The 26,806-nt window shown below is 42.4% G+C and overlaps 1 long non-coding RNA gene across 1 annotated transcript in view; it reads left to right on the top strand.

Moving 5' to 3' along the window:
- LOC139680509 (uncharacterized) overlaps window positions 1-23,871 on the top strand; it is a 32,775-nt gene extending 8,904 nt beyond the window's left edge. Inside the window, exons 2-3 of the long non-coding RNA XR_011699356.1 lie at window positions 15,800-15,857; window positions 23,155-23,871. This is a non-coding gene — a long non-coding RNA (uncharacterized lncRNA). The remainder of the gene's footprint in view (window positions 1-15,799; window positions 15,858-23,154) is intronic.
- The last annotated feature ends 2,935 nt before the right edge of the window (window positions 23,872-26,806 follow it).

The following is a 26,806-nucleotide window of genomic DNA, read 5'->3' as shown; positions in this document are numbered from 1 at the left end:
ATTGGGTCATTTATACAATTGTTCCTTTTAAAAATTAGATACTTGATGAGTGCATTTTTCATGCACTCAGATGCTTTGTCCTGTTTTTCAATTGAGGGAAAACCCTGGGCTTTCCTTTGGAAATACTGCTGTGCCATATCTTTAACTTCCCAGGGGTGCACAGGACTTCCCTGAGCTCACCCACAAGCCCTGGCCCATCTGCAGTTGAAGCTCTTTGTGAAGATTAATTCCTGCAGGAATTGCACTGGTTTCTGTACCTCTCACTGCTGGTTGCTCACATCTTTCTGCTGACCTGCCCTTTGCTGCTGCTGCCCTCCTCAGCTGCTGGGAAGCTTCTAGAACATCTCACTGGGACAGGCAAATAATACTGATAATGAAAACCCGGACCAGAATTTTCACAAGTACTGTGGTTTGGACTTCTTTTGTCCTTTCAGGATTCTTTTATTCTTCTTTCCAACAACAGAATGACTTTGTTGTCATTATATTTCAACTTGTGATGTCTGAAGCAGCAGTTTGCCCAAGGACCTGAGCACTACCAGGTCTCATCTTTTTCTAAGGGGCCAGTGACATTTCTCTAGAATTGCCCAGTGTTCTCCTGTCCACCCCCTTGAGCTCGTACATATCTCAGAGTTTACTAGTGGGCTAATGAGAAGCAGGTAATATGTCTGAAAAGACTTTTAAACCAAAATCTCACCCCAATCTTGTTTGCTCATCAGTCACATCATCTTGTTTCTGAATTCTTTTATGGCAAAACTACCTCCAAAAATGGCCATGGCCCCCCAGCATCCCAAGTGCTCCCAAGAAGCCAAAGGAGCCCAGCACAGATTCAGGCTCCTGGAATAGATCTTGAGTTATTTTGCATCATGGCTAAGTTCATTATAATGGGTATATTTCTCCAGAACTGTGTACTTGATGGACAGGAAAGAAAGCTGTACTCTGCCATATTGTGTATCCCAATGAGAACAAAACTTTCTCTCAGCTTTGAGTTTTATCATTCCCTTAAAAAACCCTCTTCTGTTGTGGTATGCACCAGCAAAAAAACCTTTTTATTGCCATTAAAAAGGCAACGGAGGTGCCCATTATTTTTTTTTTTTTTTTTTTTTTTTAGTATTTGTACAGAACTCAGCAAATAAAATAGGTCCCAGATAAAAGGTGTGTCCTTTCTAGTAAAGCACAAAAAAATCTTAATCTTTGGTCCAGAAGCAGTAGATTGCCACAAACAGTCGGCAGCTAAAATCATTAATCTTTGCTGCTTGCCCAACTGGTACTAGTAGTAAAGAAGATAATACACTAGCAGAATCAGTGACCCACTACAAATTGGTCCTGAAAGGTCCACCAGCCTAAATAGACTTTTGCTGATCCAACACTTGTTAGGAATCCCAACAAAGAGACTATTGGCTCATCTGATGAGCCGCTCACTATTGGGCCTTTTGCAATGGCTGGTGATGGATGACCATACCCTCTTTGAGGGGGAAGATGCAGCTCCTGGTATGGGGCCTTTTCTCATCTTAAATTTGTACTCAATAAATCACAGGTGCAGAAGAGACAGCATCAGTTTCATTACACCTACATGCTCCAGTATCAATCATGCCAACACAACGGGCTGCGTACAGTTCATTTCGGGAGGCTCTTTCTGTTCCAATACCATTTCCATTCCGTTGTGCTTTAGCATTCCTAAAGTGTTGAGCCTCTGCAGCGAAACACCAGGGAGAAGGATGGGATGCACTGTAATTGTGCTCTTGCAACATGAGACAGGGCTGAGCTCACATAATTCGATTTAGAAACCCTTGCTTTTGTTTAAGGTAAAGAGCTAAATAGTTTGGTAAATAGTATAACATTCTGTGGCTGTCACACACCTCTTTAGTTCTTAACCTTGTTTTTTTCATTTGCTCCTTAGCACAGACCTTTAGTCAGAGCTGCTGCAATTGCCCTGGAGTAGTCCCCATTCTGTGATTATAATATAATTTTTCAATCTAGTTTATGATATTCTTTTAGATGATACTGTAATCTCATACTTACCCTTACCCAAGACTAATTGTAATAAAGAAACAGTTTCAGGGAGCTTCTTCAGTGTTTTCTCATTAGAAAGAGTTTCTGCTGTGTCCTGTCTGTCTGGTAAATACCCTGGGACCTATGTCCATTAGGATTCAAAATTTTTGAATCTACTGCAGAGCTCCCACATTGTTATGTTCATTCCAATGTCAGCAGTTAAAATACACTTAAAAGGAGGTTTTAGAGCTCTCAGACTTGATATTGAATGTACATAATCAAATATTTTCATGGCATTAAATGCATGTATAACACTCATTGTAAAAACAAATAACTATGTTTTTCAAGTATGATAAAAAGCAGTAAATTATTAGTCCCCCTGTATGTCCAAAATCCACTTTGCCATCTTAATACAGGGAGAGTAATTTCTTACTGACCAATTATACTCTGATTTGCATAGGAACAACTATGTTTCATGCAATTAAGTTATCACAAAGTCCTGTCATTCTGCAGCATTCTGTTAATCTTTAACTCAACGAAAAGCCATGTCAGCAGAGCACCATCACAGAAAAGATGGGTGTTCAAAGGAACTGCAATAGGAGCACATTCAGGACTGTCAGACAGAACAAGCTTTTCAAAAGGACACTTCCATTCAGTTTAAACCTACAAGGGTGTTGGGCTGACACCTCCATTTATTTGCTGCAGGGCTATAAGGAGAGAAAAAGAGAGACTTTCAGTCTTATTAAAGCAGTATTTGGAATACAAAAAAAAAAAGATTCTTTGCCTCTGCTCCTTTTACTCCATCTCAGCAGCAGATCATAAAGCAGGGAGAGCATTAACGTGAGACAAGAAAGTATTGGCTTTAATGTGCATCTGAAACGCTTGCCTGTGAACTAGCCACCAAATCCAGTTACTTCTTTATTTTTTACAGTTGATAGGGAGACAAAAAGGAAGTGTATTTTAAAAATGTAGTTGGCAGTACAGAAGTCCCAGTAAATAGCATCTTTCTGCCACATCTTTTTGTGGATGTCAGATCCACGAGCTAAGGGCAACAATATGGTTCAGAGACTTTTCTGGTCATGTATGTGCAGCAGGTTCAGTTCTACAAGATAAAAATGGCAATTGAACTTTGAGAGGATATTTGAGGACACAACATGATTATGTTGGTAACAGATCCTTAATAGCTATTAACTGGCATAAGGCCATCCTAACCAGTAGAGAGGGCTCAACTGCATCTCCAACCCCATCTACTCTCAAATACTGGACACAGTGTGATATTAGAAGATATGAATGTTTCAGGTGAATGTTTGCAGGTTGGTTGTTTCTGCATGATTCCCAAAACTCCCATAATCACAGCCCAAGCAGGCTTTTCCTGCTAATATTTTCATAATTTTCACTGAAAATTATCAATTTTCACTTGTCTACTTGCCTTTCATGTTTTGTCTCAGGGACCTTTACTTAGGTGAACAAATATTATCTAATATTCATTTCATCTGGTCAATTTTCAGAAAATGTTTCTCATTCAGGCTGCCTCTTAATTTTGATATTTTTCACTTCTCATCTGAATTAAAAATAAACCATGCTGTGAGTCCCCTTCTTAGTTCTTTTATCATGCCACCAACTCTGTGTATTTTTTCACCTGTATACTAACAAAGAGATTCTTTACATATATATATATATACCTGAGTAACTGGTTTCTAGGGCTACTGTCCAAAGAAATTTTCTTGCATTTCATTTGCAGTGTGCTGCAAAACTCAGTTTTTACTCCAAAGAAACTGTAAAGAACTCTTTGTTATCTTCATTTTGGCCTTAATCTATAATGAATATTAATAGCACTTGTAAGGTGAGATACAGATTAAAGGTATTAAAACATAACTTGAATGCTTTCAAAGGTTGCATGCTGGGTAGCATTTCTGGCAGTGCCAAAGGGCCAGATTTGTTAGTGCAGTTTTAGAAGTGACTTCAACTCTTCTTTTTCAAGGTGTCTAAAGCTTTGCAATACTACAAATACGTATTTTATGTAGGGTTCAAAAGCACCTTCATCATCACCAGTGTAAAACCAAATTGAGATGCTTTTGCAAATCACATCAGCAACTTGTTTGCACAGTTACTCTCTCTATGTAAGCAATTTCCAAAAATGGAATTTTGTCATTTAGAAGTCTTTGGCAAGTGTGTCCAATGTGCTCATTGAGATACCACGGGGCTTTAGCCAGCAGGGGAGTCCAGGTGGTAGATTTTGTATGGAAAACCGAAAACACTGTTCAAATAGAGTTCAACTCTACTCCTGGCAGAGTCAGGGATACAACTGCCACTGATGATCAGTGACATTGGTCCCAGCCTCCTGGGACTCATGGAAAATGGCAACCCCATGCTCTTGTCCTTCTAGTGTTGCATATGCAGCTGAACTCCAATAACCACCTCGGTAGCAGGAAACTTTATCCAAGGGACATTGGCATGAACACAGGACTGGCAAGATGTCAACTGATTTGGCAAATGAGGGCTTTAATGCAGTCCATATCACTCCTGGTGAAAAGTTCAGGGCCCCAGGGGACCTCGTGCACAGCACCAGGCTGCACTTCAGTCTTTCCAAACAAAGCTTGTCCACTTGCACAGGCTGTGGTGCCCAAACGCAGCGTCGCACATGTGAGGACACAGGTAAGGACACGTGGACCTTGCACGGGTTGTACCACGTGTTTGTGTTCACACCTGCCACCTTGAAATAACCCCCAGAAGTCTCCTTATCCCATAAAATGGATGATGTAATGCATGGCCTCTCAATTCAGCCCCAGGACAAATGTACTCGGTGAACTTGCAAGCGCTGCTACCAGTGAGCCAGGGAGAGCAGGAGGAAGCGCTTGAGTTTTTGAACAGCGTGTGTTGCGAATTACAGTGGCACTAATTGCATCCTGTTGGATATCAGAGGTGTGACAGAACACACTATGTTACAGAACAGGTACAAGAAAGTGATGGGTTTGGGAGGCCAGTTTGAAGCATCTGAGAGTAGCCTTGAAAAACACTGCTCTTGAGTGGTTAAGGAAGTTTGTCTTGATAAGGAGGGGTTTTGTGAGGTACTTCTCTTCTGGTGGTCGGGAAGCAAAAGGCTGGATTAAAGGGCTGTCTGCTGAAGTACAATCTGAAACCACTCCTCACAGAAAATGATGGGGCCCAGATTGCTCCCAGGCAGTCAGAAGTCATGAAAATGTTCTGGAAAATGTCCTCATAACCTGATAAAAGTGCTGATTTAATGAAATTATCATATCGTCAGTTTATGATTTTACTTAGAAATCTTTTGGCCTAGTTCACGTTAAAAAAAAGAGTCACCAGCTTTAGTTCTTCTGCAGAAAAAAGACCCTATCATTTATTAGATGAATGAAGATATCAATTTCTGTTTAAACATTAACAGGGTGATGCCAAATATTAGTCAGTTCCTAATAATTTTGAGGGATTAAAAAGATAATAAAAGTAATAGTCCATTACATTACCTACTTCAGCAAGATTGTAATGAATGTAATAAATTCCAGATCAGGGTTATAACAACTTCCATCTATTTAAAATGAATTTGTAGGGTTACTTTCATTAACTATGTATATGGAGAAAATGATCTGACATATTACTTTAAAAGAGCTGTAAAACCGATTAGAAGGAAATATGCTTCCCAGACAGTGATCTAGGCCACTGGGGAAATTTTATCCCTGGGAAGAAGAGGGGGAAAAGGAAAAGAAGAGGAAAGGACCTTAGAGGATGCTGTTGCATCGTGTCTTTAACATGCCCCAAAGCCACTTTGCTCCTCAGGAGAGATTCGGGCAGTAAAAGCGCTCAGAGACCAGGGAAGAGGTGAAAGCCACTTTCTCTCCTGGCTTTTCTATTTCCTCTGCCTCCTTCCTCAGGAAAGGATGAATCTGTTAATGAATTAAAGGGTCCTGCACTGGGGATTTGTGCATGGAAATGAAACTGCGCCTGGTTCTGGTCGGGCCCTTGGGCAGCCCAGGGGGAGGCTGAGGCATTAAAGGGGACGGTGGCCTCATTGCTCGGAGGAGACAAGGGACCTAGCACTTGACTGCACTACAGAAATTACTGCTGCACCTAGAATGCAGCCTTCATTTATCAATTTCATAGCAAGGGGGAAAGGGAAAGGGAGGGGGGAACCCAACATCTGACTGCCTTTTTCAGCTCACGCTCCACCTCGCCACTGAGAGCCCTCCAAATCCAGTCATGTGTGTTATAAAGAGTCCTGGATAAAGTAACTTAATACTAATGATTTATACTTAATTGGACCTCTAAGTGATTAAAGTGGCAGTAATGAATGAGTAACATCCTTCTAATTCCCTTTTTCCATTTGGCTTGGCCTGAAGGCCCTTTCTTTGTGCAGGGTTTGACTTGGGGGTAAGCAATGCCAGTGGTTTTTAAGCTTTTAGTAGCATGTCTGGAATGAGCCACTTGGATCATGTTTACAATAAATGACTCCATAAGCATCTTACCAGGGCATTGGGGGTTTTTCTTTCTTTCTTTTTCTTTCTTTTATTGGATTAGCCAATTGTGAGGTTAATGAATATGCATTTGGCAACCCATGTTTGTGAGGCCAAGTCCCACGTGGGCATCAAAGGGTTTGAAATGTGTGAGTGTAAAGATCAGCTTTGTCAAAATATTGATTCACTTTAAGAAAAACACAACATCCTCCCCTCTTGCACTAATGTGCATAAGGATAAACCTGTTTTACATACTTTTTAACTTATTTTATAGGACTTAATATTGCCAATTAACTGACTAAATAACCTGAGATTTTCTAACTATGTACTTCACTACTCTTTCCCTGCATTTTCAATCTAAAAATGATTGTTACTTTTTTCTTAAAAAGAAAAATCTATTTAAAATGTAGGTCTCAATGCTTGAAATATGTAAATTTTTAAATGGGGAGAGATTCAAACCCTCACATTTCACTTTGTATTGATAAAGGGAATATTAGGCATCATAAAGAGGGCTTGAAGTCAGAAGATGTGTAGAGCTCTCATCCCATGCTGGGGCAGACCCTGCTCAACCCTTGAAGCTGGGGCAGCTCTGAGATGGGGGAACAGGATAGGAGCAATGAATTGTTTATAGATAGCACTGTGCTAAGTTGTCAGGTGTTTAAAACAATGTGGGTATGCTTATCCACATGCCCCAATTATACCTCTCACTGCAACATGGATAGGAGTGCACACATAGATCCTACAGTAGCTGGGATGATGATGCCATGATCGGGTTGTGACAGTAAAACTGCCATAATGTATTTTAAAATACTAATATAATGTTTGAGGTTCTTTTACACCAAAAACTGGATTAATTTAGACAACCTACCAGCTCTCTGTTACCATAGATTTTCCTGTGTGGCTGTAGTAGGTTTTGAACTGCCTGGAGATCATGTATTAGACCAAATCAGGAGATGCAAAATGTGACATTATTTGGGATGCTTTTCTTTTTTTCCTTTTTTTAAATCCCTGATTCAGGAATATTTGATGGTGAGAAAGCTCTGTGAAATAGCTTTGATTTCACCAGATATTGTCAGAAATGAGGACTATTCAGCAAGCGTGAACACTCCCTCACCTGATTCTGAGGGCAGATTGCTATCAAAGGCTGGCTGCCGTCATGGGTAATAAAATTGCATTGCGGGTGTTGATAGAAACTGGCTAATTAATAGACCATTACTGTGCTGTTGTTGACTAACATTAGAACCCTTTGAGACTGGTTACACTGGCAAAAATCTGGAATAAGCCTCAGAACCTGGTGAAACTTGGATTTATGAGAGGCTTTGACCTGAATTTTAGAAGTATATAATTTTTTTAGCTGCTGTCTACACTCATGCCCAAACTGTGTGGATGCTCCCTACAAAATAAATGCTCAGACTAGGTTATACACCTCAGACAAAGGGAAAAATGTAGGGAATCTCAGCAGATGAGCTGTGGTGTCCTCACACCCCTACAAGCACTTAATGAAGTTTATTCCCTATTCACAACAGCACTTTGTGAAGTTTGCCTGCATTGACAGGGAAAGGCATTTTTCACAAGACACCAAGCACCTCTCCTCTCCTCTCCTCTCCTCTCCTCTCCTCTCCTCTCCTCTCCTCTCCTCTCCTCTCCTCTCCTCTCCTCTCCTCTCCTCTCCTCTCCTCTCCTCTCCTCTCCTCTCCTCTCCTCTCCTCTCCTCTCCTCTCCTCTCCTCTCCTCTCCTCTCCTCTCCTCTCCTCTCCTCTCCTCTCCTCTCCTCTCCTCTCCTCTCCTCTCCTCCTTTTTCTCAAGGTTTCAGGGTCACCTTGCCCGCAGGGAGTGTAGAAGAACCATTTGACACTTCAGGTTTTCTCAGTCTTGCAGTTCCAGCCAGGGGTAATCTCCGTTAAACATCTTTTGGGATGGTGTAGCAATGATTCAGGAGAAGGCTGACAAGGACATTAGTAGAGAGTAGCAGGGAAGGGAAAGGCATTATCCAGAGCTACAGAAAATGCCTGGTCAGGAATATAAGAAATGAGAAAAAGCAAAAAGTGGAAGAAACAAGCAAAGAAAGAGAAGTAACAGTGGCCTTTAATGCAGGGAGAAAGAGTCAAAGTGATTTCTGCAGCAGTGGGAATGAGAAAGTATGAGCAAAAGTTAGATTTATGGAGGAGCAGCTAGTATGAGATTGGGGCCTGTCAAAGCTGAAGGAAACTGAAAAGAAATAAAAAAATAAAATAAAGGCAGCAAACTGGGCACTTTGAACGCTAGAAGTTAATCAGCCTTTGCAGCCTCAAGGATGGCCATCTCCTTCCAGTGCCATGGGAAGCAGCCCCAAGGCTGCATTCAGCTGCAGGAGTGGGACCAGACAAGTAACACTCGGTTTCCAGCACCAAACCTTTGGCTGCTGCTCCTGGCTGGGCAGTTCATCAGCTGGGAGAGAGACGGACACGCAGCTGGGAGCCAGACTTCCCTGACTATTCCCTGGAAAGCTATTCCTGCTCAGTCCATTTCCACAAAGCAAACATCATCTTCAGAAGAAGAGAGGTGCAAATGTCACTTTTGGGAGCCCAGGGAGGTGCTTCTGCCCTAGATCCCCAAAGTGCATCAAACCATCCTCACATGGAAGGAACACTGAATGTATGACTCTGCCCTCAGTAATCCTCACAAATTCTTCTGAAGAGCCTCATTCATGGCACAGAGAGTTCCCAGGAGGACTCACTCTCTTCAAGGACCAGTTGGCTGTACAAACACACCATTTGCTTTTGCACCTCTTTGAACTATCCTCAAAACACCGGTGTTATAATTGGATACCCTTACCTCTGCTGGCCTGTGCAGCATGGGTCATATATGTAAACATCAAACTCAAATAACAACCCCCAAATTTAATTTATTTCTACCTAAACAAGTTCTTTTATCATAAAGCAATAAATTTGTCTTGGTGCTAGCAATTTGTTGCGGGTGACATAACACTGCAAATTGATTAATCGCTACTGTACACGACAAAATGAGAAAAGCAAGGAATTATTATGAATAGCGTCCATCTGATACAGTAGGGATTCATTATTCAAAAGTGTTAGCTAGTGGTTAGCTATCCCCTTGTTGCAGATTACATTCATTTGCAGAATCCTACATCATGCTTACACAAATCAACAAACATGCATTTATTAAGACATGGAATGAAAGCTATTAAAATGTGAAAAATTGCCCTTTTCTTTAAAAAAAATTAGTCAAGTTTGGCAGTAGCTTTTTTTTTTTTGATGGGGGTTGTTTTTATGAGGCTGATGCAAAGAAGTTTATTACATTATTTCTGTGTTTGCATCCATAACCAGGCAGATCAAGCTAAGTACACTGATACTGGTTGTTGGTGTCTTGCACTGAGCATTCATATAGCAGGTTTGAGGATCTGGTGTACCTGAAGTGTTGGCTGGAATTATAAATGTAAGAAAAACAGGCTGTCTTTGTAATTCCAAGTGCATTTTAAGTTTTAGCATATTTGTACCATCAGATTGTCTGAGAAACTTATTCTGTCTGATGTAAAGTACAAAAGGGTGAACAAAAGAGGAGCTCTTCCCTCTGATAAAATACAAATATCATATTTAGAGCCAAAATGCTCCACATTTCTCAGGCTGAACACTGGACATCATTTAAAATTATTCTGACTAAAAAAATTTCACATGCAAAGTGTAGAAAAATCATAGTTGTCCTGCTTCCTGAGGATCATCACTCTCTTCTGAGACTGGAAGCAAAGTTTTGTGTGTCCATTTCTCTTGCAGACAAGTGAGGTATCTGAGCTTGTCATCAATGTCAGGCGACATGTGTTCTCTGTATAAGCAGGTCTTGGCACAATAATACAGAAAAAAGATTGGTTTAACTTTTGAGGAACGGCATGAGGGAAATACAGCCTTTTCTTCCACGCTTGTTTAAGGAGCTCTTGCGCTGTGGCTTTGTGATGCTTCTACAGATAATAGGATTAAGGGCACCAAACAGCAAACTTCCCCTGCCTCCTCCCCTTCCTCTGCGTCTCCTGTCAGTGCAAAGTGCTTTTCCTTCTCTTTGGAAAGTTGCTTCTATCCTGCATTGCTTGAGGAAAGAAATACACTAATTGTGGAAGCAGGAGCCCAGCAGTTCAGTCTTTGAACTCAGGGCTCTTGCCTTTTAGCTCTGCTCTGAAATGCCACATGTTAAATTATTTCAGTGGCTACTTACAGAAAAAGCATCACTAAAATATCACCAAAAAAGGTACTTTTTAAATATGTTGCTAGTGTTTTAAAATTAGGTTAGTCATTCTGCTTGAATGTTCTGTATAAGAAAATGATACTGAAAAATGGAAACAAGTACATAAAATAGAGGGGTGAGGTCTGTGGCACATAATATTGGTGCACTGTGGTATGGATTGTTGGATGTGCTTTTTAGGTCTAGTTTCATTAACATGCTGTGAGTAGATTAGATGAGATACACATGAGGTATAACCATGGCTCTTGCTCTGAGAAAAACATCCCTAAGCCTCTTACTGGGCTCCTCTGAGAAATATGGGCCCAGAGACAGCAAAACAACTTTGTGCTGTGGGTGATTTCTCCTTGCTTGTGTCCACTGATGCCATGTGGACTCAGTAACCACTTCTTTGCACACCAGAATCATTAAAGTCAGATCAATTCTCAGCTGGAGTGGGAACCAACACGGTTTCTCCTGGGTTTGATGCTGTTGCAAGCCTGTCCCATGTTTCTAATAAGGATGCTGCTGGTTTCTCCTGGAGTACCCTCAAGTCAGCCATGCAAATCTGTTCTTTCCAGGCAATTTTACTCCCTTTCATTTCATGGGTACTGGCTGACTTGTTTAAAACAATAGGGCCGTGTGCTGTCCAGTGCAACGCTGAGCAGAGCAGTGATGCTACCCCTGATTGTCCTCTGAAGGCAATAACAGCTGCTGAGTGGGGACTTAACACTCTCCTCAGGGGTGATGGCCCAGGAGAAGAAATGAGGGAACCTCTTCAGACTAACCCTGCCTGGGTCACCCCTTTATACACACCCAGTGTGGTCAGTGGAGGATGACAGGGATGTTGTGGGAGACAGCAAGATCAAGAGGTCCAGCTCTCCTCCAGGTGACATAGGGGAGAGCTCTAGGTCTATAGCAGGGTTTGGTGTCCATCCCTGTGCTCACAGCCAGAGAGGTCCAGCTCCCAATCTCTCTGTGAGCACAGGGATGAACACTAAACCCTGCTGTTTACCTGGAGCTAACTAACTTGTACCCCGAAGGACAACAGTGGTAAACCTGCTTACAGCTGAAATCCAGATCCCAAGGGAAATCCTGACCTCCTTGATGGTTAAATCATGAGGTTGTGCCTGGCTCTGACATGGATTTAGGGGACAAAGAGATGGGATATTTCACTTATCCGTTCAGGGGCAGCTACAGTATAAAATAATTGACACTAAATTCCAGGTCAGTTATGCTTTTAATCTAATTCTGGACTCAGACTTGATTCAACAAAATGGTTTAAGCACTTTTAAGGTGCCATCAAATCACTGTTCTATCTTGAACTGCCACAGAGTCAATTCCTGCAGCAAATTAGCTCTTGGCCATTCATCTCTGCTAGGTAAGCCATTTCCATCAGCCATCCACATTTTTAATGAGAGGAATGAGGGAGAAAAAAGAAAGATTCTGGTCTGGGCAGTCCTTCTTTGCCCTGGGAGTGTTGCTGTGCTGCTGTGCAGTGAAAAGTTAATCTTTCTTGACGGGTGATGCATGTGGATTGTACTTCATGCATTTCATACTGAATGCTTGATATAGCTCAGTGATCCCATATAAACACCGCAGAAGCAGAGGGGACCCTGGGCAAGGAAAAGATCTGTCTTAAATCCCTGTGTCTGTCACATCACAACATCCTTCTCTAATGACATGCAAAATTCTGAGAGGCTGCAGCATCTCTGTCTTGTCTGCGAGACACTTGGCTGTTAATGACTAACTTCCCAGTGACAGCAGTTCTTTCTATAGCTTGTTTCCCTTTGCATTTTTGCAAAAACTCTCACAAAATAAATAGATAAATAAAATCAATCCATCAAAGGCATGCAACCTCTGTAGGTGGACAGCAGGAATCTGCACCCCAGCCAACTGGATCAGTTTGGGATTTATTTTAGGATTCTTTTACCCCTGAAGTGGCAGCATCTTCCTACCTTCTCTCTTGGTCCCCTTACATGGAGCCAGAATGGGGCTCTACAGAGGTGACTTTTAAAAGACACAGGAGTGACTTTATATGGGATTAAATGAGTTTGCAATTTAGTCACAAAGCAGAAATAAACCAATGAGTCTGATAGTTGCTCAGAGCATTTGAATACCCGAGAACTAAGCAGCTGCTGAGTGTGCTGTGCTCACAGCCTCGCCTGGCACTGGTGGCAGCCACAGGAACTGTGCTGGAGTCAGGGCAACAAACCCAGCTGGGGAGTTGACCAGTGGGTCTAAACTGTGAGATAAATGTTTATGGACAGAGAGATTTCTCTCTGGATAATGCCATTGCAGGTAAAAACAGCTTTTACAAATCTCTTTATCTCCTAGTTTATCCGTTGCCATGAACAGATCTATAATTGTTGTTTTGGGACTAACTTCTGAATTCACATTCAGGACAAAATCCTGTGAAATGGTTCCTGCAGTAGAGACAAGGGAGGGCTCTCTGGAAGCTCCTGGATGTAGTCACGCCTCTAATTCTCCCTGGTTCCCTAATTAAAGAGTAGCAAAATCTTAATCTTCCCTAGAAATGCTTTGTCAGTAAGCAGTGACCGTCTGCCTGCAGAGTTAAGTACATCAGAGATTTCATCTCCTTACAAATATTGACCTCCAGAAAGGCATCAGGAGCTGCACTGGCAAAAAAAAAAAAAAAAAAACACCAACAAAAAACAACATTTTGCAAGCAGCCTGTCCCTGTCAGCCAGGCAGTTCATCAGGGTGGATATGGAGTATCTCAGGCTGCTTATGGCCATCACATGGACTCCCCCAAAATCTAGTCTGGAAGTGTTTGGTTTCAGATGGGCACAAAATCTGAAAGACTTTACTAGATCCATCTCAAATATCACCCTGTGGCTTTGCCTCTGCCCTCAGGTTGTTTTTTAAATTGCAGAAATTCATCCTGTAAATTACCAATTATGCAATGGGGGGAATGAGAAGGGAAACAGAGCAGGCAGGTATTTGTATAGGAATGGAAATAAGAATAGAAATGGGAATAGGAACAGGAAAAGGAATAGAAATAGGAATAGGAGAAGGAAGAGAAATAGATACATATTTATTCCAAGGTCACCTGAAGGACAGCATCAGGTCTGAGAAAAGCCAGTGCTTTCTACATTATGTGCCTTTCTAAACCACTGGTGAGTGTGCTGTAAATGGCCCATGGTGCACCTGCCCCTCCTCATGCCATTTACCTGCACACCTCTCAACAGGTCGTGTTCTCAGCAGGGAATGAATGGGGGCATCCTCATGTTTCCACGGAAATGAGTAACAGGGATGAATGGGGGTGAATATGCATCGTGCCCTCTGTCAATACATCATTTCACTCTTAGCAGAGGAAAAGGGAGCTGGGCTTTTATTTACCTACTGGCTGAGCAAAGGCCAACAATCCTCACTCTGTCAAGTTACTTAAGTCTAGCAAATGCTGCAAGACCTGAACCAAAAAGGATTTTAAAGCTGGTGAAAGATTGTCATAGGGTGGGCTATGCAGCTTTTATAAAACAATTGCATCAAGATTGGGAAGTGAAAGACTCTAAGGCCATTAACCCAGCAAGGGATGAGGCTGTCAGCAGACCCAGAGAGCATTAAATGTCCATTTGCAACATATTTTCAGTGGGAATCAGTCACCAAACCTCTTCATTCACCTCTGAAAACTCCAGCCTAATATGGATGGCACAGGCACTGTTTCATTCTTCCTACATCTAACATGGATGGGTGGGAAATGAAAAGGGGAGGTTTCCTGGAAGGCACAGAAGAGAGAGTGGTGGAGGAGATGGGGACTCCTCCAGGCTGCCTCTGAGCTGCTGAACATCAGGGTACAACCTTTCATGTCTCTGAGCTGCTAAAGACTTGGTTCCCCACTGCCCAACCACTCTGCAAGGTGAGAGCAAAATGCTTTAAAGTTGGAGTTAAATTTTCTGTTCACAGGTGTAAGTGGCTACCTAGTGTGGAAGGCTGTGATGACTCCCCTAGGACACAGGGGCCCTGGGATCTAAAAGAGTGCATCTCTCATCTCTCTAATGTGCTGAAAGCCCCTCCATGAAGCTGTTAGAAATCATTGGATCAAAACCAGCTGTGGAAGTGCAAAGTACATTCATTTATTTTGAAACAAAGACCTCTCCTATGGAAAGAATGAAATGAAGTGTGCAGGGGAGTCAGTGGGCAAGTGGGGGAAAATGTAGAGCTGATTACAAGATAACCATAGAAATGGCTTTGGAAAAGCTTTTATACCAACATATATATAAACCAGGGAGGAAGGAGAGAGGGTGGAAGCAACTTGGATTGGCATCAAAACCCTCTTATCTCACACATTTACACTCTCCACTGCACCGATCACTCTAGTTCACCTTTAATTTGCCTTTTGATAGTTGTAGGCTGATACCAAACACTCCTGAAAGCTGACACTTGGCAAATAGCACACTGCACTCCCATCTCAAGTGCATGACAGGAGAGGAGGAGTTGAGGCCATTGGAACTACAAAAGCAATTGCTGGTGTGGTCCTGGGACATTTTAACATTACTTGATTTTGCTATTCCTGTGCATCCCAAAAGTGTGACAGAGGGGCAGCTATATTAAAAATTGTCACAGCAAAGTGCCAGTGAGATAAGCTGGACATCTCATATCAGAAACATCTCCCTCCACCTTCCCTTCCTTTCTGGCAAAATCTAAACAGCCAAGCTGCTTTCTGTGCCCATATGTGCATCCATAGAGACAGAAGATCCCTCTCCTCACACCAGTAGGTTTCTTCACAGTCTCGTCTTTGTCACTGACACCCTGAGAGGCCCTGACCTTCACAGCATTCTATAGGGAACCTCCACACTGACATGCTTAAGGGTTCAAATATGTTGTAGGGCTGCTGTCTGAGCTGTCAAGAGGACAAACAGCAACAAGATAGGTAAGACAGTTGTGCAGCATTAAACAATTGGAGACTAAGTGGGTTGCTTAATCACCTTTCCACCTAAGTGGAAAATCACCTTGTTGTTGATAGACATCAACAGAGCAGGAAACAGGATCACATATATTTTGTTCACAAATAACCAGTAAAGATTTGAACTGAAGCACTCGGTTCTTGCTCTTAGGCTTTCATCTAATTCTTGCATGTTGAATATTAAATCTACTCTTTCTTGTCCTACCAACAGCCAATCCAGACATCATTTTCATCCTTCTTCAAAGTGAAGACTGTTGCCTTCAACCAAGGTCTGTTTATAATCTGAAAATAGCTATTGAAATTGATGTTCTCATGATGCATGAACTTGTTTATAGATAGGATTTTTTTTTTGCAAAAGTTCATATTTAGAAGAACAGTTCTGGAATTTTGTGACCAAAACAAGAGGAAATGAATCAAGTTTCCAAGTGATTCCATGAGAATAGTGCAAAAGTACACTCCCACCTCTTGTTTTCATGCGGGTTTGATCCATAAACTTCAATAAAAAGAGGCATATAAACCCTGACTACCAGCCTAACATGGCTCTCTACAACCTCCCCCTGCAGCCCTTGACCACATCACCCTCTCTCTGCCTTTTCCCATACATCTTCTTTATGCATGGCAAACCCAGCCAGGCAGAGTTTCTCTTGCTCCTCACAAGGAGGATCCTTTGCCCCGCTGAGGTCACATGGAATATTCCTTCCCATCTCTCCTCACCCATCCAACTGGGACTGCTCCCTTCCCTGCCGCTTACTCTCCCCTCTCCCCCTGACATTGCCATGCACCACATCAAATAATTGTTGTTATAACTCTCCTCCTTCCCCAACTAAAATATACTTGATTGGGAGGGAGAGTGGGAACAGGGAAATAGTTGAGTTTATTTTAATAGTTTCCACTCTCGGTTCAGCTTTATAGTACAGTATATTTAACTTTAACGTATGGACAGCTGGATGCATTTAACAGCACAATGGAAAGAATTTAGCCAGTGTACATTACAGGCCCTGTGTTTGGAGCTGATCACCACATATTTCTTCATAATATTTAGATGCGCCTGCTACAGATTGTCTCGGGCTGATCAAAATAAGTTTGTGTCAGGTAAGATTTGTCATGGATGAGCCTCTTTATTTCCTTACTTACTAGAACTCTTCCTACAGGAAGAAGCTGGGTTTAGCTGATATCAGCAAGTTTAGCCCTTTCCTCTGAGGGGGGTTACTCTCCTTCCCTGCAGAAGCTGAAAAAAGCCATAAATACACAGAAATACAGGGGCATATTCTGAGCCCACACTGTGGGCACATTACTCCACTCATGGTGACACCAGCTGGAGAGTGAAGGATCACCAAAGGATCAGCATCTGTCCCATGTCCTCCATTCCCCTCCATACACTGTAGTGATGGAAAACAGCTACAGCCATGAGACAGAGCTATAAATCCTTCATGTCTTTCCATTGGACCTCTCTGAGCTGGCTGGTTACCCTTTTGCACCCTCTCTGGAGCACTTTGGAGATTTCTTCAGTGACAGCCAAACTAGGCAGTAAGGTATTTTCCTTTTAGAAATAAGAATGAAGGAAATTTTCAACATGCTTCAAAATTAATTTGCCTTTTCTTAAAAACAAATAAAATTCTGTTCATTACTATGAAAGAGCCTCCTTCACTACTTTTGTACCCTCATCCAGAAGCCAGAGTTCCTGAACAACATGATTTTGTCAAATTTATCTTGTCTCTATGTTGTTCCTACTGCAGCAATGCAAACAGAAGGAAAACCAGCCAAGCCACTTGCTCATGGATTTAGCCAGCTTTCTCTCTGATGCTGGAAAATAACAGCTTCATCTTTCTGTAGGCTTGGGTTTTTCCATGTGTGTATTTAAAAGTGCTGTTTTCCTCCACTGCTGTAGGATCACATGATCAACACTGACAAAATGTAAGGGGTTGTATTTCAAAAGGTATTCTTATGAAAATGCCAAAGAAGTCTGAGCCTCAGGAACAGTGATACTTATGATTTGGAGAGATTCCAAAAAGTAATACAGCTCAAACCCACTTTCCAAGCTGTGAACAAGCTTCTGCTATTTGGGAAATCATGATGATTTTAGATGTGTTTGGGTAGATCCACTGCTCTGCTTCTGAGCATTGGGAAGGGAGGAAAGAAGGAAAAAGATGCTCAAGGAGAAAAACCCCTTTGGAGGAAAGACCAAATTGCTGGAAACCTCGGAAGTGTTCGCATTAATGTCATGTCATTACACCGTATTGCTGCACAGGTTAATATAATTGGGTTACTGTGTGTGAGCAATGATCCATAGCATGTTATGGCACTGAAACAAATGACATTTAACCAAGAGATTTGTAAGGCACCTTGTTATCTGCATGGTGAGCAATTGCAAGGGAGAGTCAGATTGCTAGATGAGAGACTGACAAATTAGTTGTTGGGTTTACTGGACAGCTTGGATTTATAACCGCACAATTCCAACATAATTTATTAGATCCATAAACAGACAGATCCAGTGTTTTTACTTAGATTACACTCTTATTGCAGTCTCTGATCCTGTCCCATTTGCAGTGCTGTATTATTCATGTAACACACAGTCCTTGGTTGGGGGCAAGGTGAGCTGAGATCAATAAGAAGCTGCAGGTTTCCAGCGACAAAAATATTTACAGCTCAGTTTATAAAAAATAATTTGCAGACCGTGGTCCCACACTCCGACTTTAGTTTAGGAGGGAAGGATGCAAATTCAGTTCAGAAAAATACCTTCCTTGCTTTCTATCATCTGGTAGAACAGAGGCCAAAGCCCAAGCCTGCATATTAAAAATTACAAACAAACTGAATGAGATGCAGAGGGGAAAAGGGCTTAGTCCCATCCAGATGGTCATGATGGTCTGTTTCCTCTTTGGCCTCTGGGAGAAAGAAATCTCCCCATTTGCTTCCATCTTTTCTGTGCTGGGCTGGAAAGCAAAAACTGCAGCACTATCCTGGCTGCAGGACAGAACTGTGTCCTTTCTGGAAGGGCTTTCCTTGAAAACTCATTGAAAAGGAACACACAACTTCCCCAGGTAGATTATTCCAAACCTTTTAACTGGTGTCAGTTCTGCTATAACTTAGGTCAATGACCTTTTTTCTTTCCCTAGGGACATAGAAAAAAAAAACATTATCTTCCTCTTTATGGCCTCATCTAACAGGTTAGAGAACAGCTATCAGGGGTGTCACCACCCTGTCCCTGCACCTCACCTTTCCTCTTCCCACCTTGCCCAAATCCAAACCTTTGCCCTTTCTTCAGCAGTAGCTTTGCAGCCTTGCAGCCATTCCCATCCACAGTCACCACTGTGTCCCACATCTCATGGTGCCTCAAGTTGGATCCAGGCTCCCCTGGCTCTCAGGAGGTCGGCTTGGGGAAATGACTGTGTCCTTCTGGCTTTTTCCATTCAAGGAAAGGATGAAATCTCACCTCTGTTCAGAGTCTTGGCTCATAACAAAATTTTTATGAGGTGAAAAAATGATCACCTTTGGGCTCGTGGCAACTGACTTAGGACAAAACCACAAGTCCAAGTCTACCACCCAAGACTGTATTCTTGCTCATAATCCAGCTGGCATCTTGGGATAATTTGCTTTCTTTCCAGGTTAGAGGACAGTATTGTTCAGGCTAGAAAAACTCTGGACAGATGTCCAAGTGTTTTGAAAGTTGCACCACAGCAAATCCAACCTCCACTTCTTTTGGAACTTTTCCCGTTTCTGGTTAGGGTTTTAAAACTCCCCTCATAGGCTGGGTTGATCAAAAATAACCTGGGATGGCTTGTGAGGCTGGCTCTGAGTTTCAGCTGTAAGCTGGTAAATGCTCAGAGTTAAGAAATGAAAATAAGAGAGGAGTCCAAAGTCAATCAAAACACTGAAAGCCATGAGCTGTGAGTGAGCTGGAAATCCTAGGCTGAGATGTGGAGCTGCACAAGCATCTCTCAGCACACTTGGCCTGAGCCACGCTGATGATAGTGAAGAATCCAAGTTTGTAATTTATAAGCTGAACAAAAGAGAGAGAAACACTGGCATCAAGTGCCACTGGCACTGACAAGGTGCTAGGGAGGATGTGACTGGGGTCAGAAAGGACATGGTCTTGCTGGTACTAACTGGGCAGTCCCAGTCCCTTTCCCATGAGCAGAGCTAAGCCTGGGCTGTGCTCTGAGCCTTGGAACAGATCTGCTCTTCTCTTGCTCCATAGCTACAGCCTCTAACAGTCCTGCTGAACGAGTCCATCAGGGGTTCCCCTCATGTAAAGCTGTTATTGTTAAAATAAACACACATTTAGCTTCACCATATAATATTTCACAAGCCTGAGGCACAGCAGTTGGAAAGCATCTCCCCCAGCCTTGGAACAGGAGGCAACACGGATCGAGGCGTTGGAGCGTTTTCAAGGCAAACACCGAAGGATTTTATTGATGCAGACTTCGGTGTGGCTGTCACTGTGTGGGGGTGCCGCGTGCTGGGACATCGCTGTGCCTGGAACAGCACAGTGCAAGCTGATCCCAACTGCTACTCTTTTAAACATACCTAACAACCAGCTGCTGGGAGAGCTTGGGCTGGTTGAGTCAGATGTGCTGGATACCTCAGTCCGTGCCTGAACCAGTGTTAGACCCTGATGGACTGACGTATCAGCAAAACAAACCCTGCCTATCCCTGCCTGCTGCTTTCCTGAGCAGACTTTGATGAGTTGCTGTCTTGGAAGAATTTGATTAATTTTTAATATTTAAAAATATTGCAGGACAAGTTTATGTCTGGTTTAGCATCACTTCAATTAATCTACCAGTGGGTAAAGCCAGTGAAAAACTTAGAACTAAAACAGAGCAAACCAACATTCTTTCTTGTTTCCTTTGAAGCAGGTTCTATATAAAGATGCAAAAGTAGATTTTATATAAAAGTGTCTAATTAAAGCAAATGCCCAAACTATGCATTTTCATTTTGTGGTGCTTAAAAAGAAAAAAACCACTCCTACTAATAATTGTTAAAAAGGAAACTCAGCAGAAACACAGATAGCAGAGGAGGAGGAGAGATGCTCAGCATATGGAGGGGTTAACTAAATCTGAGCCTGTGATAATGCTCTCGTGTTTGCCAGGGAGACTGGGGAGAAAATCCTAATGGACCTACTGGAAACTGTTAATGCATTTTGGTTATGTGTACAAAAAGGACACGAAGCCAACAGAAGTGGCTAATGAAAAATTATGTGAGCATTCAGCAGTGAACATTACTCAGAGCCCTGACGGTGGTGGAGGGATGTGAACGACGCCAGTCAGGTGAAGAACTGGAAAGCCTGGTGCAGTATCACCTTTCAAACTGAGTGCTGCCAGCACACTTAGGGAGATGTTGAATCACAGCTGGGAGATGAGATATCACTTTAGGGAGATGCAGACAGGCATGTTCCTAACATATCCCTCAACCCAGAGAAAACACTCATTTGTTTCACAGGTGAATAAACAGGAACTTCCTTGAGCGAACCCAGCCATCCAGCAGAGTGCATTGCTGTCACTGGGGTTTCATCACACGCAAGAAGTGATGCCTGTTACTACTAATGAGAAAATCCCATGGCTAGATGTAAGACAACTCCGTGCTGCTCCCAGACATCACAGCTTTGGGCAGGGGTTCTCCTTGTGCAGCACCTGCTTTGGGATGGAAACTTTCATATATTGCCACAGAAAAAAAACACATGTGGTCTTGAATACCTCAACTGTATCTTCCTAATAGACAAAGGGAGAGGAGCACATGATGTGTTTCTAGGACACTTAGATTGTAGAAGAAATGGGTTTAGAATTTTTTATTCATACTGAATTTTCCTCTGTATTTTCACTGGAATTTGAAAAAGAAAGATGCAGCTCCTTTTCCTCGTCAACTCAGTGGGATAATGCAAACGTCAGAAATTTCAGTGTGGGGATAGGCTTTCTTGCCCTGCTGTTAGTTGTCAGCACCAGCAAGAGCATTAAAAGACCAATTTGTGTTCAAGATAAGAAAGAAAATTCTCCTTTTTATTGCTGCCATAAGGCTGAGATGAAGAAACTGGGGAGACAGAGGTGTCCAGCTGTGACCTTTCTGCTGAGGTGGCCTCCTAAACTTATTTGTCTCATGGCCACGATCCTTCCTCCTGCCATCATGAAGAAAGCAAAGAGGGAGCTAAAATGTGTTCTGCTGTCCTTTTGCTGTGTTAGTGATGCTTTGGGGTATACAATGTTACTTTAGGTCTTTGCTGGTTTAGGTCTCATTTGGGGAAATTATGAACTACTTTCTTGAGAAGGGATGATATTTTCCTTAATTTAAATATCTTTGAGCAAACAAGAACCAATTTGGATGTACTTTCTCATTTAATATTTTTGCGATTCGTACTTTTAAGCAACCCTTCTACTCTCCTGTTTATATGCACTCCAAGCTCATTTTTTAACTACAGTTAATCACACTGAAGAAAACATAACTCACAGAGAGAGGATGTTGGCCAACTTTGTGACTTGGGCTACTGTATTGGATGTCAGCTCTGCTGCTAAAAATAACTACCCTGGGACAGGTGCCTTCCCTGGCCAGCAAAATTTAATGCTACTTTTTAAAATCCTGGCTAGGAGAACCTTGGAAGGGAAGAAGCCCTTTAGCATTTGCAGCAGAGAAGGATTGGTATTCCCAATCCAGGAATCGAAAGCTGTTTATTTGAAGCATTGATGGACAAACTGGTTGGACATGAAGCAAACAGCAGTGGCTCAGAACACTTTGCCTTTCTACTCTGGTCACTGTTTAGGTTGGGAAATGACAAGCTGAGTAATTTCTAATCTTAAATGCTCTTGTTTGCTGCGCAGCAAAAGAAAGCCTGTCTGTAGTTCCAGAAAGCAGCTCAGTGATAAACAGATGGGAAACAGAAACAAGGAAAAAGAGAGACAAGTACTTTTTGGCCTGTCCCTCTTGCTGCACAAAAAATATTTTGCCCTCCTTCAGACTGAAAACCCCACCCCCTGTTCTAGCTGTGCTCCTTGATGTTCCCTTAACCAGCATCCAAATGCACCAGGCAAACCCACACACCAGCAGCCCTGGTGCCAAGGTGAGACCTGCATCTTCAGTTTTCAAAGACTGAAGCAAGGAAGAAATAAATAGAGAAATGTGAAAAGGAGTTTGTAAGCAATACCTGAAAGTGCTTTTTTCTCTGGGAACTTGGCTGATGGACATGGCACTGCCTGTGCAATCCATCTGCCACAGGGACTCAGTTAAACGCACTCAATGTTTCAGCAATATAATTGGCAGTACAATAAAAATGGTGTTTCCCAGGGAGCCAGGGAAGAGGGGAACTGAGGGCTGGCCAAGGCTGGCCAAGAGTTTCTTCTTCCTGGGAAGTTTACACTGATCAGCTCAGCCACGGCAGCATCCTGGAGGAGCAGGGCTGTGGTTCACCCTGCTGAGCACCATGGCTGGGGTTGCAGGATTGCTCTCGGGGTGCAAGTGAGCCAGCAAAACCAACAGCTGCTGCAGAGTTGTGGGGAAGTTACAGACATGATTTCTTTCCATCCTCTTGAGACACAAAATTCTGCTTAATATCACATTGATTTTCTGCATGTTATTTCTTTGCAGTGGGATGAGAAGCCTTCCCAGGTGGTGGGATGTAAGTAACCCCGGAAACTTGTGAGCCCCACGAGGGAGTGAATGAGCAGCTTCAGCAAACCGAAACTGAAACTATCAGGTTTCTCACACCTCCCAGAGACATCCCAGCTATGCATAGCAGCCCTTCCACCTGCAGCTCGCAGGAGCCTGCGCTGCCAGGCTGTGGGAGAAAACAGGGGAGCAACCCAGCACCAGAAGAGCATCATCATTTCCAGTAACCCATTTTCTCCCCGTTCTTGAAGTGCCTTTTGCTCCTCTCGGGTGCTAAACCAAATCCAACTGGATTTTCAGGGTTCAGCTGTTCCCAAGCCCTGCACCCACTGTTGGGAATGCAGGGAATGCAGGTTCATGGGTCTGGGAGAGCAAGCAGGAATCATCACATCCTGCATGACTTCCGTATGCTTTGTGCAGATTATCCACACTTTTTTCTTCCTTTTCAAAACATCAATAAAAAAACCCAAACCCAAACTAAGTCCTCCTTTTCCTCCAGAGCAGGGGAGAGAGGGGAATACCTCTGCACAGGTTACCTCTGCACAACACCTGAGAGCCTACAGAGGAGAAGTTTTTCCTGTGGTTGAGTCCTAGGGCCAAACACATCATCTGGAAGGGTACAAAAGCTCTTACAGAATGTAATTTTCTAGCAATTATAATTTCACACACATTTACCTAAGGACAATACTGAAAAACAGGAAAAGTGACAAGTAAATAAATTATATTTCTCCCTTCCCTTGAAAAGCACTGCAGATGGTTTTCAGATAGCAAATAGAGTAAAAAACAGGAAAATAATTTTAAATTAGAATGCATCTCTTTAATAGGAGACACCATTTCAGATACAGATGTTAGAGGTACATTAAAGAATGCCAGGTGTAGGAAAGGCACCAGTTTCTTTGTAGGGCTGTAATTAATGGAAAAGGTTTACTCAAATTGCCACAAACCAATGGGTAAGGTTCAATACATGGTTGACAATTCCAGTATTTCTGTTCAGCATGGGTATTCTATCTTTTTTTTTTCAATATTGAAACTTCTAAATATGAGTCAGCTTCTATATGTGACTACAGAGCCATCTGGTTTTACAGTGCCAACTCTGCACAAAGGACACAAACCATTCTATGATTCAGTGATTTATGTTACCCTTGTGACCACTTCAAAACTGAGCTCCATCATACATAGCAGAGAACAGATCACTTGGGTGGTGACGACAACCTCAGCAAAAGGTAAATAATGAAGCAAGAATCATCAACAGCTATATTTTCATTTATTTCAGGTTGTCCAATCAGGATTAATTACTACCTGTTTTAACAGAATATACTTTCGTCAGTGTTTTGATCCTGGATCTTCATTTGGTACAAAGTCAGTCTTGTCCTGTGCAACTGCTCCAAATTAGGTCACCTAAAGGAATCCAGCATCTGTGCAACAGTGCAGGTCACACAGCTATTTGTGGAATGGATACTGTACAGTCTTTGTGAGTGCATGATATATGAACTGTATGTATTACCTTGATAAATTGTTTTTAAATATTTCCTCCTTTTTATTAATTGAAGAGGAAACTCATGCATCAATGACATTTTTATGCTGGTTTACACATAAATTATTTCCCTGTGATGTTCATTTTTATTATTATTGCCGATATTATAGCAAATGCATTTTTTTTGCCTTGTAAACAAGATTTTACTTACAGCTAAATGAAAAGAAGAGAAGTTAATCACGTTGAAATAATAGGTTTAAAAAGGTAATTCAGTAATGTTTGGCTGATGTTTAATCTTCCCCAATAGAAGCCATGCTGAGAGAAATGACAGAAATTCTGCTTTTGTAATTAAACAGTATTCATCACTGGCAGGGCAGCTGAAGGAGAGCTGAAATACTGCAGTGTCTGCCCACTCCTGGCAGAGCCTTCCAAGCAGGGGCTTCAAGGTTTGTTAAGTGACAGTGGTGGCTGTAAACCTTGAAAAAGAAAAGCATCATCACAGCTTTCAATATAAGAACTTGACATTGTGGGTGTTTCCAGGAGGGAGTGAAGTTTTTTCTGAGTGGATTAGAAAAAGTGTCCACCATCAGATGCGCCTGAAAATAGCACCCATCCCTCAGCAGAAGAGTAGGAATAATCACCTAAGGTGCATCCAGGGGCCTTTTCCCCACAAAACCTCAATGTCTCACTGTTACACATTTTTCTGAATCTGATCCTTATCCAACCACCCTGAATCCATCATCTCTAGTTTCAGGTCTGACTGCTCCTCCTTAGCACTTTTGAAAGAAATCCAGCAATGATCAGGACCCAGGAGTTCAAATCAGGGACCAGTGGAAAGATCAGAAGGCTTTGGAGCTGGTCCACCTCTAAGTCCCTTGCCATAAATCAGCTGCACAATCTCTTTCACACTTGAGGAAGCATTTAGTTCCCAGCCACTCAGAAGCCCAGTAGATTTTTTTGGTTTTGTCTTTAGGTTTGCTTTCTGCTTGGCAGTTGAATGGGTAGTTTGCAAGCCCAGTGGGCAAATGGTGTTTAGTGTGTGAGATCTGAATCAAAGTTACAGTTCCTTTTTTTCCCCTCTATAGTTTGAACATCCAGCAAACTTCCTCCTGCAGCTCTCGAAAATATAAACAATCCCTTTGCTGTTAGAAGCCAGCATGACCAAGCTTTGATTTGTGATTTTCTAGGGAAGAACTGTATCCTCCCTCATAGAGAATATCTGTATGTTGGAGTGGCACAAGCAGGTCATTTCCAAATAGCATCTAATTAGGCAGATTTCTGTTGTTTATCCAAGCAGATGTATCCATCACTGAACATTAGATGCTGCATCATCCAGTTATAACAGCTCCCAGCTCCTTAAAAATGCAGAAATAGGAAATCTCTGTTACTTGTTGGCTGGTGCTTTGACCCATGCAGTAGCAATCACTTCCAAGGTATCAGTAAGAAAATTAATCAAGTAGCTGAGAATGAGCTGCCTCATTGACTCCTCAGCTTTGGGATCTGTGTTTAAAGCATTCCGTAACAAAAGGAAAACAATAAAAATGCTTGATTCTTTGCCCAGGAAGGTTTTCATTCTCTCCTATCCACTTGAAAGTCAGATGAAATTTTTCTCAAGAAATTTGAAAGGTATTTAGGTAAAAACTGTATTTGATGGAACATGGAATCTCTTCGAGCAATGCTGTTCAGAGGCTCAGCCTGTTGGTCCCTACACAGAATCCTGCTTGGAGGTGACAAGAGTAGTAACTTCAGCAGCATAAGGAGACAATTATCTGCCTACAAACACCAAGTCCAGGCTTTTCCTCATACCACCCTGCAGTCAAACCTCGTTGGTGCTGCCTTTTACTGGGAAATTGCCAAGAGCGTACCAGACCCTGTGTTGCACCATTCCCGTAATCTCCTTGTGTCAGGATTCCACATCCCACTGTTCCCACCATGTCCCAATGTCAAGAACAATACTTAGAGCTTCCTAGAGGTGGCCCACATTTTTATCCAGCAAGACTGGTGAAAACAATGTGCTTTTGGTCTGCCCCATCACCCTCATTTTACAGTAATCTGATTCAGAGAGCACTGGGTACCTAAACCCAAGTACCTCGTACCTTGCTCACCTGTCTCACAGGTAACTGAGTCATCTCCATGGTCTTACTGGCAAAAAATAAG

This window comes from Pithys albifrons, chromosome 18 (assembly GCF_047495875.1).
Source record: "Pithys albifrons albifrons isolate INPA30051 chromosome 18, PitAlb_v1, whole genome shotgun sequence".
NCBI lineage: Eukaryota > Metazoa > Chordata > Aves > Passeriformes > Thamnophilidae > Pithys > Pithys albifrons.
This window is presented reverse-complemented; position numbering and strand designations above follow the sequence as displayed.